We start from the raw sequence: 14,559 nt of genomic DNA on the forward strand, positions 1-14,559 counted from the left end.
AAATTCATTTGGGGGCCGGAGAGATAGCATGGAGGTAAGACATTTGACTTTCATGCAGAAGGTCATCGGTTCGAATCCCGGCCATCCCATATGGTCCCCCCATGCCTGCCCAAGAGCAATTTCTGAGCATGGAGCCAGGAGTAACCCCTGAGCCACTGCCGGGTTGTGTACCCAAAAATCACAAAAAAAATTTATTTGACAGATTGTCATTTATTATTAATCAAAGGATATTTACATAAGAAAGAAATAATACTTCTATACATCTATGCATCTAATGATGGTAAAATAATTAAAAATAATGGATTTGAAGAAAGACATCATTGGCAACAAAATAGTAGTTTTTAGAAATTAACTCAAATCTAGCACATTCTAGTAGATCAATCAGGCTAAAAGTCAACAAGTATATATTTACTGGCTTGGAAGAAGAAATAGAGGGGGGTAGTTATTATTATGGCTATTACACCTCTCCCAAAGGACGAATATATATTATTCTCCAATGAACCATGGAGTGTTTTCTCAGATTATCTCACATATTGAAACACAAAATATACATACATAAAATAATGAGCATAGAAATCTGTATCTAATTATCTTTTCAGACCATGGTGTACTAAAAAATAGAGGGAGCTACAAACAGAAATGTTGAGATAACTATAAAACCTAGAAATCAAACAGTAGGTCCAGAAGGGAAATTAAAAATCCTGGAAAATAAAGAACATGAGGGCAGAGGTGGCCAGAAATCCTGGGACACAGCAAAATTAAAGTAAAAGTAAAGTCTATAGCTTTGCAAGCTTTCATCAGGAAGAAGAAAAGAGCCCATATAAATAACATGACTGCATAGCTTAAGAAATTGATAAATGAATAATAAAGCAATTTCTAAGCAGGCAGTAGGAAATAAATAATGAAACTTAGAGAAAAAACTTACAAACTAGAAAGCAAAAAACCCAATTGAAGAGAATAAATACAAAACAAGAATTGGTTCTTTGAAAATATAAACAACATCAATAAACCATGAAGAAGACTCAAAAAGAACAGTAATAAACCATATAAGAAACAAAAGTGTACATCACAACAGACACTATAGAAATACAAAAATCATCAGATATTACTTTGAGAAATCTCTATGCCAAAAAATTGAAAAAACCTAAATAACTGGATAAAATCCTTGGACTCCTATGATCTTCAAAGTCTGAATCAATATGATTTGGCATACTAGAACAGGCCTATCACTATCAAGGAAATTGAAATGACAATCAAAAATCTTTTGATTTCAAAATTTGAAGTCCCAGATGGATTCACTTGTGAGTTCTTTCAAATCTTCAAAGAGGATCTACTGTATATCCTTTTCAGACTATTCCAGAAAATTGAGGAAACAAATATTATCAAACAGTATTTCTCTGAAGCAAAGATCACTGTGATATGAAAAGTAGACAGGTAAAACATATTAAAAGATAATTAGGGACAATATATTTGCTGAGCAGAGATGCAAAGACCCCCAATAAATACTAGTTAATAGAATACAACAATTCATCAAGGAAGTTATATACCATGACTGTATAAGTTTCATCCCATGCATGCAAAGATATTTAAACATATTCAAGTCAATCAACAGAATAAATCATGTCAATAAAAAGTAGCCAATTAGGGGCCGGAAGGATAGCACAGTGGCGTTTGCCTTGCAAGCAGCCAATCCAGGACCTAAAGTGGTTGGTCCAAATTCCGGTGTCTCATATGGTCCCCTGTGCCTGCCAGTAGCTATTTCTGAGCAGACATCCAGGAGTAACCCCTGAACACAGCCGAGTGTAACCCAAAAACAAACAAAAAAAAGTAGCCAATTATATGATCAAATCAATATATGCAGAGAAAGCATTTGAAAAGTTCCAATACCCACCCATTCATAATAAAAATTCACAAGAATATAGGAATTGAAGAAACAAAGACATATACCACAAATCCATGGCAAACATTATATTCAATGGCAAAAAAAAAAAAAAAAAAAAAAGCAAAGCCTTTACTCTAAAATTTGGCACAAGACAAGATTGCCCACTCTTGCCACTGGGTACTGAAAGGAGGTAAAGTGTTATGCACGATACCCCATTCTGTAACAGTATTACAATCCACAGTGTCTAAAAAGAATAAAAGAAAAGAGTGAATCAGAGAAGGAAAGAACAGAAGGAGGAAGAAGAGGAGGAGAAGGAAAAGGAGAAATAGAAGAAGATAAAAGATGAAGAAAAAGAGGAAGAAGGTAGATAATGAGATGGAGGAAGACAAGGATGAGGACTGCCATAGTGTCAGAGAGAGGGAGGTATGAGGGAAACCGGGGACATTGATGGCAGTAAATATAAAATGGTTATGGGATGGTGTTGAATGTTGTATGATGAAACATATCATGAACAACTTTGTAAATGCAGCTCATTGTGATTTGATTTAAAAAAATTAAGAAATAAAAACGTTCACTTTGTGATGATATGAAAACAGCAACAATCACATGGACAGAACTCTGAGGAGAGTTGAAGGACATCTGGGACAGAAACCATGATGCTGTGGCTGCAGACTCAACTAACTGCATTCATATTTGAATAGCCCGATTGGTAGTTCTCTTAACTCTATCAAGAACTAGACTCTGGGAATATGAGAATGATAAAATTTCTGCCACAAGAACAATCTTTATGGCTTTGATTTTAATTATAATGCTACTTTCCTGTGCTGACTCTGGACATCAGGAAGAGACATCCCAAGTGGCTGTTGGCAGAGTGACACAAGGATAGAGTTTTGGAGGGCACAGGACCCATATCCCTAATTGCAACTCTCAAATTCAGGAGTTGAGTCATGATTTGTTTTCCTGGCAGTAAACTCAACCACAAACAAAAGGGCCTGCATCAAACCTATGGTCTACCAGAGCAGTTTCTGCAGCTGCTGTTGCTGCACTCAGTCAAGCCTCTTCATAGGAGTGGATGAGCCACCTGAATTACATAGCCCAGTAACCTTTATGCATTCTGGACCTTGTCCCATACCCCATGCATACCTACCGCAACAATGAGTGCGTTGGGTCCATTCAGGTTATCCAACCAACCCTGAAAGGAGAAGGTATCAATTAGCTGGTGGTATCTGGAACAGCTCAGTCTAGACTTCCCCATCCCTACAATAGTAATAAGCAGAAGCTGAACCCAAACCCCAAGACAATGGGATTCCTAGTGCCACCAGCACCCTGTGTGTCATGAAACTGTTCAGTGTTGCACCCCAGGAGGGCCATTGGTCACATTGCACAACTCTGTGTTTTGTGATCCATCAATGTTCTGATCATCCACTGTTTCTCAATGCCTACAGCTAGTTTAGCTCCAATGGGGAATGTCACAATATTGAAGGGCACAAATGGCACCTTTCCTGCCACTGAGAAGCACTGATGTGGTGAGCATGAACAGTCCTAGACACATGTACCCTATGCTGTACCATATGGTTGTTCCCTGAGGTACAGAGCCAAAAGGGCATATCAGAGGGAAGATGGTTGGGCCACATTAGAGGGCATCATTTACTAAGTAGACCCACTGAGTGAATCATGGCTTTATCTGCAGGAGCCTAGATGTTTGGCCAGGGAAAAGAATACAGTGGGTGCTTGTGGTCACTCTGAACAGGGCAGCTCTCATTGAGCCTGGGAGAGCCACAGGGCTTCTAATACTTATTATTATTCCTAATCCTACACATTACAGACAGCTTCATCAAAATTGATTGCACTCTACATCCTTCTTGAAAATATATAGAAGAGGAGAGGAGGGGGATCACAGACCAAAAAACCTGGGTTTTATCCCTGGCACCACCCAGCCCCAAAATACTACAAAATGAAACATGGAGGTAAACAGAATTAAGAACAACTATTATTGTTGGCAAAGAGCTTGCCTTGCATGTGGCCAATGTTTGTTTTCTCAAGTTTTTCCAGAAATTATATTGAGTACAGAACCAGAAATAAACCCTGAGCACTGCCAAGTGTTATTCCAAAATAAAAGCAAAGCAAAGCAAAATAAAAACACCATTATTCTTAAACTAACCTTTGATGAATTTTTTGAATCTTGTTTATTCTGGCTAAAAGGACTGATGTTCTCCCAGAGAATTGCTCTCATTTTCATTCACAATTAGGGTTAATGACTGGGTAGAACTCGGAGCAGTCTCAGTGTGGGCACAGGGAGGAATTTGCATAGTGGTGTGGGCATACTTACTGGGAAAGGTTCCTGCCAAGTGGCTCCCACAATGGAGGGCCTGACAATGGCTGTGTTGAGGTTCTGACCTTCTGCCTGCACCACCATCTCTGCTAGAGCCTTGGTATAGGTATAGGTGTTGGGCCGGTCCCCGAGCAGCTTGGGTGTAATTTCATCAATAATGGTATCATCTAACCACCTGCAGGTATGAAAGCAAATTCTAGTGTACCAGATAGCAGACAGACACACAAACCTGTCATATGCTGACCTGGAATTCAGTCTTTGGGGAGCTCTTGGTGCTCAGGGTGGAACATGGACTTATGCACAAAACTGTGCACACAGAAGGCTGCTCCCCACCATGACACCATACACAACCTGGCTTCCCAGAAAATCCCACTTAGTCCTTGCCAACAGGCTCAACTGCACATTGCAGCTGCAGATGATTCCTTCCTTTCCAGGGATACCTAGTACCCTACAGCAAGGGCTGTGAGCACAGAGCTGAAGGGACAGCCCAGCTGTCCCATGCTCAGCTGGAAACCATCTTTCAACATCCACTTTTAAATTCCTAAAACTCCATTTAGTGCTTCAACACACACAAAAGACTTTTGTAGATAAGCAGCTGTTCCAATCAACACACGACACATATCTAGAAGACTTTTTTTAGTGACTATACCAATTGGTAATAATTGTCCAAGATACTCCAAGAATTGAAGGATACAGTGAATAATCTGGCAAGTGGAGTGATGATTCTGAAGTAGCTTGAACTCATGATCTACTAGAGGGATCTAAGAGTGTTCCTAAAGAGGGATCTACCAAAGGGATCTCACAGCGATATAACAGAGGAGAGATTTACCAGGAATCTAACAAAGGAATAAAATAGTGTCCAAAAAACCTGATCTACCAGTGCTCTAATAGAAGGACTGACCAGTGCAATAGTCAAGCACCTCTGCTTCCAAGAAGGCATGTGTGTGAATCACGCAAGGTTGTGTCATCAGCCCCATATCTTCAGAAAGATGTGAGCTATGCTGAAAATATCCAACTTTGATAAGAAATAAGCAACATTCCTGCCAATCACAGCTTCTTAGCTACACTTTATTAGCCAGAAGACATATTTGGAAGATACTGGTGTACTTTCATGATTTGCTGTGCACTCAATCCTTGTCTACAGCACAGAGCTCTGAAAACTCTTGCAGACAAAGAAAACCCTTGGCTGTTCCTACTGTCTTCTGGGACATAGTTGAGCAATCAATCTGGTTTCCTGATAGGAACTTGGCTCTGCACTGTTACAGAGAATCTCCCTCGTATGGGGAGAGAAAGTTGTGTGTGGTCCAGAACATTTGGCATTGCCCTGGTCTTCACATCCACCTGTGCTTTGCAAATGGAACAGAATAGAGGCCTATATTTCTTTAAAATCCTCTGATCCCAGGTTTTCTGGGTGGGAAAGAGAAGGTAGAATTGTGTAGGAGCACTATTTGGGAGCCTGTTTGTGCTCAGCAGCTGATTTGTTTTTGGTAGAAACCAGATCTCCTCCAGGAAAAGCCTCATGCACCCTAGTCTCTTTGTGGTCCTATGCTGAGCCACTTTGAGATCCTATGCTGATTCCCTGGTCTCCAGTTCTTTGCTGAGTCTCAGACAATATACTGAGCTTAGTCCCACATCATTCAAGTCTGAAAATATTGGGGGCCATAGCAATGATGACTGGCCCAACCTCTGTGCTGGACCTACAACCAAAGTCTTTTCTGAGAAGAGCCACAGAAGAGGTCATATGTCCCAGGAGAAACTGGCCTGCACAAGGATTTTATGTGCCTTTGTAGGGACATTGGACCTAATTTTTTCCAGCTTGCAGTCAACATCTGAGTTCCAGAAAGCTCCTCTGTATCCTTGATGCAAACCCTCAGATATAAGAGACAGCTTATTACCAGCATCTTCAACCTGCTTCCTTCTTTATCTTGGAAATTTGATAACAGGTGACAGAGCTATTGGAACATCTTCTAACAAGGGGCAGGCTGTAAAGAGTGTCCTCAGCTTGCAGAATGAGCATGCAGGAGCTCAGGATTGGGCGGTTGTGTTCAGGAGTGCTCATGCTCGCCACATCCTTCTTTTACACACAGCTTAAAAAATGATCAATAAGAAGGGGCCAGAGTGATAATACAGTAGACAGGGAACTTGTCTTGTGCACAGCTGATCCAGATTTATTTTTCAGCATCCCCTCTGGTCTCCCAAGCACTACCAGGAGTGATTCCAGAGTGCAGAACCAGAATTAAGCCCTGAATATTACCATGTGTGGTCCCAAAACAAACCAAAAAACCCCATCCCTCTTCTCGTATCACACACATCAGTCATGCAAGTATGAAAGGGAACGAGTTTTAATGAGGCACTTTCTGAGTCTTATTCCAAGGGCTTGTGACCTCACTCACGCCTCAAGAATGGCCCTGTTTCCCCAGCTTACTTACTCCATGGAAGCGATGATTTGCTGGGGCTCCATGCGGCATGGGTACACCACCTCATCAATGTGCTTGAGGTTGCAGTTGGAATAGGCAGTGGAAATGTGGACAAAGGCCTCCAGACTGGGCATCTGGCTGGCCATGTGCAGGAGCTTCTGTGTGGCTGTGACGTTAAGCTGCACAGCATTTCTGCAGGAGAGACAAGGCAGGGACTGCTCCGACCACCAGTGCTGACTCACGACCCCAGACTCTGCCTTGGTGCTGGGTGCAGAGATGCAGGAAGCACTTACTTGGCACAAGGATTAGTCTGTACCAGGCATTGTACTGATTGCCTGCAGATTACTTGACTCCTGACCATACCAGATAGAGAAACTATAGCTTTGCTAACTCATTCATTGAATACAAAATGAATGAACGTCTGCATGCTGAAGATAATTCCAACCAGACTTAGACGTTTTGTTTTAACTAAAAAGAAATGTTTGAGATTTTTGGGCCACACCTGACAGTGATCAATGCTTACTCATGGATCTGAGTTCAGGAATCCCTTCTGGTGGAGCATAAGGGATTATATGCAGTGCTGGACCACACTGATGTTAGTTACAGACAAGGCAAGAAGTACTTTGTCACTCTGACTCTAACTCATAATCTTTTTTTTTTTTTATAAAACTTGGGTAAATTCTCGGGGCTGGAGCAGTGGCACAAGTGGTAGGGTGTTTGCCTTGCATGTGGCTAACCCAGGATGGACCACAGTTTAATCCCCTGGCATCCCATATGGTTCCCCAAGTGAGGGGCAATTTTTGAGTGCATAGACAGGAGTAACCCGGGTGTGGCCCCCAAACCAAACTAAACAAAACACAAAAACAAACTTGGTGAAATTCTTTAAGTCTCACCAAGAAGCATAGGCATAATCAAGAAAGCCAGTCAAATTGAATTAAAAATGATGTGTGAATTGGTATATACTGGTTATGTTATAGGACCAGAGCTATAGCACAGTGGTAGGGTGTTTGCCTTGCACATGGCCAAACTAATATGGATGGTGGTTTGATTCCCGGCATCCCATATGATCCCCTGAGTGTACCAGGAGCGATTTCTGAGCACAGAGCCAGGAGTAACCCCTTAGCACCATCGTGTGACCCCAAAACAAAAACAACAACAAAAATGTACTGCCTATGGTAAATTTTACATGTGTAGCTGTCACCCCCCACATAGGGGGCACGCACCAGACGTGGCTTTTGCCTTCCTGGTGCAGTGCTTAATTTTTCCTCCCAAGAAATATCTGCCAGAAGGCCCGTTTAGAGGTCTATCATTGATCCTTTGCGTGGATCACTGGCGATATTTCTGTCATACTTCCTACATGGTAGTGGCTCAACATTTTTCCCTTTAATTCATTTCTGCTTACTACAGATATTCGGCTTTAGCTATACTGCACTCACAAAGGAATTTCAATACCAAAGCAATACTGCCAGAAGTTCCCTGCTGGTTTGGTATATTTGCAACTCAAAGCTCACCAGCTACATTTGAGCTTCAAAGCATAATGATTTCTGTCTTAGGAAACTCTGTCACTTTGATTACCTGCTTGCAAACAGGTTTGGTCAGTGTAAAACTAGATTATTTCACTAGGTTTACTTATTGTATCCCTTTCTTTAGTGTTATTCTCTTCCTATTATCAGATCATAGGAAGTGGGTCTTAGCCCCTAGCTAGAATACTATTTTCCTCAGGTCAAGAATATTTGTTATCAGGAGTAAACCAGGATTCCTGCTATCCCTTAATTTACATCAAAAATAACACCTAATAACACCTAGGGCCAGGAAACTTCTTTTATATGTAAGAATTTAGTCTTCCTTTTATCTTATAACTGAAACCTATTCTATACTAAGATTACAGACCACCTAAAGTTATGTGTATTTGTTCTAAAATCAAATAATGTACATTGCATTCCTTTCATGTTACAACTGCCTCTCTTTTCCCTTTAAATACTCCTTTGCCTAAGATTAAATTGTCGCACTCTTGCCAGAGATGTGTTGACCCACACTTATTGCGTGTGGTATCATTATTTCATATTCATCCACTTCGTATTTCCCGCTTATTCCTAGTGGGAATTTATCTAACCCACTAAGGTTTTGCCTGTGGATGCAATACGTCCGCAGCATGTAGCTTTGCAGTAGTCTTAAATTTTGAATGAAAGTCAAGTAAGATAATTTAGTTGTAGGTGTTAGAATTGAGATCCATAGGTAGAGGTAGGATTAGCAGATGCCCTGTGCATGGATGGCTACTTAGCATTACAAGTTAAACAAAAGCTCAGTATTCTCAGTTCGTCCCTCATAGCTACTTTCTGAAGCTTCCTACAGCAAAGGCCACCAGATCCAGAAAGACAAATGCCCTGAAGTTTGAGTTGAGCACAACCATCACAGTGGTAAACAGTGACAATTTGGAAATTCCCCCAGTACAGAATTGGCCTGGGATGGAATGAAATTCCAGGTGGACATTACAAGTTAGTGCACTGGAGCTGAAGAAATATTACAGTGGGTAGGGTGCTTGTCTTGCACATAGATGATGTTATATTGTCCCTTGATCCCTGCTAGGAGTGATCTCTGAGCACAGAGCCAGGTGCAAGTCTTGAATTTACTGGGCCATTGGGTTTAATCTAAGACTAAAAAAATTAATAATAATAATAATAATAATGATAATAATAATAATAATAATAAGAAGAAGAAGAAGAAGAAGAACAAAAACAGAAGAACTCAAAATAAATAAACCAGAGTAGGACATTAACTATCAATGAAAAAAATTCAGAAGTGGAATCTAGTGGTCTAAAGCTATTTCCAATGAGGTGAAACATTGAGTATATGCTTGTGTTTAATTTAATGGGTAAATTAAACACAAACTTCTTTCTTATGAACTGAGAAAGGTTGGAATTATAATCTCCTTAATGTTAAAATGGTCACACCCATATTCATTGGAGTGCTATTTACAATACCCAGAATCCGGAAACAACCCAGAAGCCCAACAACAAGATGAATGGCCTAAAGAAACTGTAGGTACACTATACAGAATGAAATTCTATGCAGCCATCAGGAAAAATTGAAGTCATAAAATTTCCTATACATGGATGTGCATGGAAGCTATTATGCTGAGTGAAAATATATTGAAGCCCCATCCCCCATTCTTCTGGGTAATTTGATCTTACCTGCAAGACCCGCCCATTCCTAGAGGGGTCTTGGAAAGGGTAGATAAGGCATTGACTGGAAAGATTAAGGTCCTTTGCCAGCATGGAGGTCAGAGGGAAGACTGGCTGAAAGAAGTTAAGATGCAGGGCAAGCTAAGGCATTTGCCTGAAATAGATTTATAATATAGGCCACACAGATGTTGGCCAGGGCAATAAAGATGTTTTCTCTCATGAAGCCTGTCTGAGTGCGTCTGATTAAACACTGTAACCACCTGAAGATAATAACCTGCCGGTTAATGGGGGAAGGAGCCATGTGGCTGGGGTCCTAAGGACAAGGACACTCCATCACCACCATCCAAGCCCATCGTAAGGGCTGTTTTTCTACATATATCAGAGGAAGAGAGATATAAAATAGTCTCACTCAATCTATGGTTTTAAGAAAAAATAAAAGACATCACAGTAATAATACAGGGAGACAAGAGATGAAGGTTGGAAGGACTGGCCCATGATATGAAGCTTACCATAAAGAGTTGTGAGTGCAGTTAGAGAAATAACTCCACCAATAATTATAATTACAAAGGTAGTGAGTGAGAGAAGTAGAAAACCTGTTTGAATACAGGCATTGGGTGGGTGAGGAGGGAGTTGGGTGCATTGATGGTGGGAAGGTTGCAATGGTGAAAGGGGCGTTCTTTTTTTTTTTTTTATAACTGAAGCCCAACTACTAACAGGTTTGTAATCCTGGTGGTTAAATAAGTATATTTACAAAAAAATAAATGGTCGAGGCCAGAGAGATAGCATGGAGGTAAGGCGTTTTATACAGAAGGACAATGGTTCAAATCCTGGCATCCCATATGATCCCCTGTGCCTGCCAGGGGTTATTTTTGAGCATGGAGCCAAGAGTAACCCCTGAACCCTTGGGGAGTAACCCCAAAACCAAAAACTAAATAAATAAAAATAAATGGTCATACCTACACATACTTTCTTTTTTTTTTTTTTTTTTTGGTTTTTGGGCCACACCCGGTAACGCTCAGGGGTTACTCCTGGCTATGCGCTCAGAAGTTGCTCCTGGCTTGGGGGACCATATGGGACACCAGGGGATCGAACCGCAGTCCATCCAAGGCTAGCGCAGGCAAGGCAGGCACCTTACCTCTAGCGCCACCTTCCCGGCCCCCTACACATACTTTCTAAGAGATGAACGAATTTTGGGAAAGTTTCTTTTCACTAAGAATATCTTTTAAAAAACTATAAAAACAGAGAAAAAAGAGTGGAATGATACTCAAAAGGCTAGAGCTCACAGAAACATGCAGAAATCTGAGCACTGAACCTTTAGTTCACATGCTCAAGGTAGCCCCGGGGCTATGCTCCCTGCTACAGATGCTCCAAGTAACACCTAAACCCAGAAACATCTACCTCAGGGACTCATTGAAGCGCACAGTGGCAGCAACAGTGGAAGATTGAGGTTGGTGGCTGGACAGCAAGCTCCTGCATGTCTTCCTTGCTAATGCCCAGGTCCTGGTGACTGAGATCAGCATAGATGGCTCGGATCTTCTCCTGCATGTTTGGATACGCTTCTTTGACGTTATCAAACAGCTGGAACAGACAAGATGGGAAGCTCATGGAGACCAGCTCTACTGGAAGGCTCTATTCTAGCTCCAACTCTCCCCATTTTCACTTTGGGGCTCCCTGAGAAACACCTGTTTTCATGAGGACTATCCTTCGGGGCTTGCTGGATGGAGCTGTGAAGGGAGGCAGGGAAGAAACACTCCTGTTAATACTCAGTCCTGAAATGATATGGCCTGGGAGTACAGAGGCCCATGACAAGGCTTTGCAGTCTGAAGAAGTGACTGTCAGAGACCAGCAAGCCATCCCTGGCTGGTTGTGTCCATTCGTGGGACTAGATAATCCTGGCAACACTCTTTCATGAATCTGATTTCAAGGGGCGATCAGGGAAAGGGTTTAGCTAGAGAACTACCAATGATGGACCATCTTCCCAGCATAAATGTTTCGGAGCAAGACACATCACTCTGGGATTTATTTATGTCAGCAATGTCATATAATATGAACATATATCAAATTTCAAAGAAATTTATTTTTATTTTAGGATTTAGGGACCATAATTATCAGTGATCAAGGCTATCTCCTGTCTGTGTTAAGAAATAACTCCCAGGGGCCCTAGAAGGATAGCAACAGTGGCATTTTGGCCTTGGGCAAGCAGCCGATTCCAGGACCAAGGTGGTTGGTTCTAATTCCCGGTGTCCCATTTGGTCCCCCTGTGCCTGCCAGAGAGCTATTTCAGAGAGATAGCTAGGAGTAACCCCTGGAGCACCGCCGGGTGTGGCCCAAAAGCAAAAACAACAACAACAACAAAAGAAATAACTCCCATAAATGGTAAGGCATTTGCCTTACCCATGCTAGCCTAGGACGGACCACATTAACAGGCACATGACTGGGAGGCCATGAGCAGCAGTTTCTGATAAGTAGCAGTTGACAGTCAACAGCCCAGAGTGAGGACATACTTGGCATAACCAGTGTTTCATGGAGAAAAGAGACAGTATAATCAGATTTACAGAACACAATGTGACCTCAGGTTACACTATTTTATAGGAACAGCATATAAGACCATAAACTGCAAGTCCTGGATATTGTATTTATCTAGATATCTTGACGTTAGAGATGGGACAGAAAATCAGCAATGTGATGAACCACAAGTTCAGTGGGATACAGAACTGAGCATAGCATAGGAAGGTCAAAATGGACCTCATTTAATCTTTAGTTTTCTGAAGCCCTGGTGGGGTGGAGATCCTAACTCTCACTCCCACACTGCATAGTATCCCAACACCCATACCATAGGAGTGGCTTCTAGTGACAACAAGCAGTCCTAGCTGTGCCAGACAGAGAGAGACTTTCGAGGTTATTGGGCCTACTGGAATGGCTCTATTAATGCAACAGCCTCACACCTGCATGCCAAATTTGGAGTTAATAGCTTCTCTTATTAATAAAGGGAGAGCACATTACCCAGCTCCTCCTCATTTTTGTTAGGCCCAGCCACTCCAATCACTGTAGATTAGAGGTTTGGTAGCACTAAGCTTCTAGCTGACTCTGCTGATTCTTTGGATGGCTTTACCTCTGAATAGGCAGACTTTGTGCCACCCTGGAAATAATGAGAAACATGAGAGAGCCTAGGGTAATGTCTTACAATGACAGTCACTAACAAGATAAAAAGAGGGAAATGGAGATTTTACTTTCTATAAGACTAAGAAGGACTGTCTGAGATTAGGCAAACTAAAGACTAGTCTAAAACCTGCATCTAAAAGATATGACCAAATGCTTTCTTAGAAAGAACACTGTGTTCTAATCCATATAGAGATCAAGAGGTTTAATTCCAGATTTTCTGAACCTATGCAAAATAACAGCCACTTTTTATCACTTTGAAAAATGCACTGTTCTGGTTTAATAGTTCCACTCATCCATGCTGTTGGCAGCCCTGGTACTACTGATTCCGGGATCCTGCCTCTTGTGAAGAACAGTAGTACATACAGAAATCACAACCTATAGATCCCATCTCAAATGTTTGTGTTTAGAAAACAGAAAATGGGGAGATGTAGCTAAAATACAGAACCTAACAGAGCAAACATCTTGTTTTTCTCCCTAGACAGAGAAAGCATCCTGATTTCCTCCCTAGATAGAGCAAACATCTCTTTTTTCCTCTTTAAATAGAGACGATGCTCTTTTCTCTTTAAACAGAGTACACATCTTGTTTTTCACTTGAACAGAGCAATTATTCTATTTTTCTTCTAAGCTGATTGGATCCTGTTTTTCTCCTTTTTCCGTTTTCCACTTAACCTGACTGGCTGAAACATATAAATATCCTTTCCTACCTATAATAAAGTTGTTGTTCTTCCAAAATGGTTCCTGGATGGTTTTTGAATCAGTCAGCTCTCTACTTCCCTGGGATCCAGACTTCACCAGACTCATTTACAGGAGTGTGTATGTGTGTTTGGAGTGATCACCTCCAATTTGGATAAAACTTGAGAATCGGTGGAATAAACTTGGGTTTCAGGTCATGTCTGGAGAGTTCCCTGAAAACTTATCACTGAGTTCTCAATAGAGTGTATCATTGGCATAGAGACATTAGGTGCCAGTGCTGTCCCATCCATCTTGTAGTTGTGCACACTTGCCTTCAGGGATCCTGGGAAAAGCAGGAGATCATCCCCAGCTTTGTCTGGCCACACACCCACCTTACAGCTGAGCATCTGGTCCACCCTCTGCTGTAGAGTCTGGCCAGCCTTAGGCCTCACCAGGATGTAGATGACCCTAAGATTGGGGGCTCGTGCGCAGAAGTTTCTCCAAAAGCACCTTGCCCAGGAAGCCGGTGGCCCCAGTGATGAGGATGGACTTGCCTTCATAGAAGGTTTGCGATCATGGACATGACTGCACACACAGGTCTCAGAGCTCTGAAAGGAAGATCCTGAAAAGTAGAACAGTTAGGATAATGGCCATCACACCACAGAATGTCATAATGGGCACACTGATCATAGGCATCCCTGTTATGGACACCCTCATCATGGAACCCCATCACAGACACCTCCATCACTGTTCAATGGAATCAGGTGAAGAGGCAATGTTTTGAGTGTTAGGCAGTGGCTTAGTTGCAGGGAAAAACATGAAGCTCCAGAGTTTGACTTCCCTGAGCCCAGCGTGAGTTGTCTTCACAGCTGTGTTCTCCTTCCAGCAGTGGCCCTCTTTCAGCTGTGTCCC

General features: G+C 41.8%; 1 pseudogene; it reads right to left on the bottom strand.

The window, feature by feature from the left end:
* Positions 1–14,230, bottom strand: part of LOC126022003 (fatty acyl-CoA reductase 2-like) — a 31,685-nt pseudogene extending 17,455 nt beyond the window's left edge.
* Between the last annotated feature and the right edge of the window lie 329 nt (positions 14,231–14,559).

Source organism: Suncus etruscus, chromosome 11 (assembly GCF_024139225.1).
Source record: "Suncus etruscus isolate mSunEtr1 chromosome 11, mSunEtr1.pri.cur, whole genome shotgun sequence".
NCBI lineage: Eukaryota > Metazoa > Chordata > Mammalia > Eulipotyphla > Soricidae > Suncus > Suncus etruscus.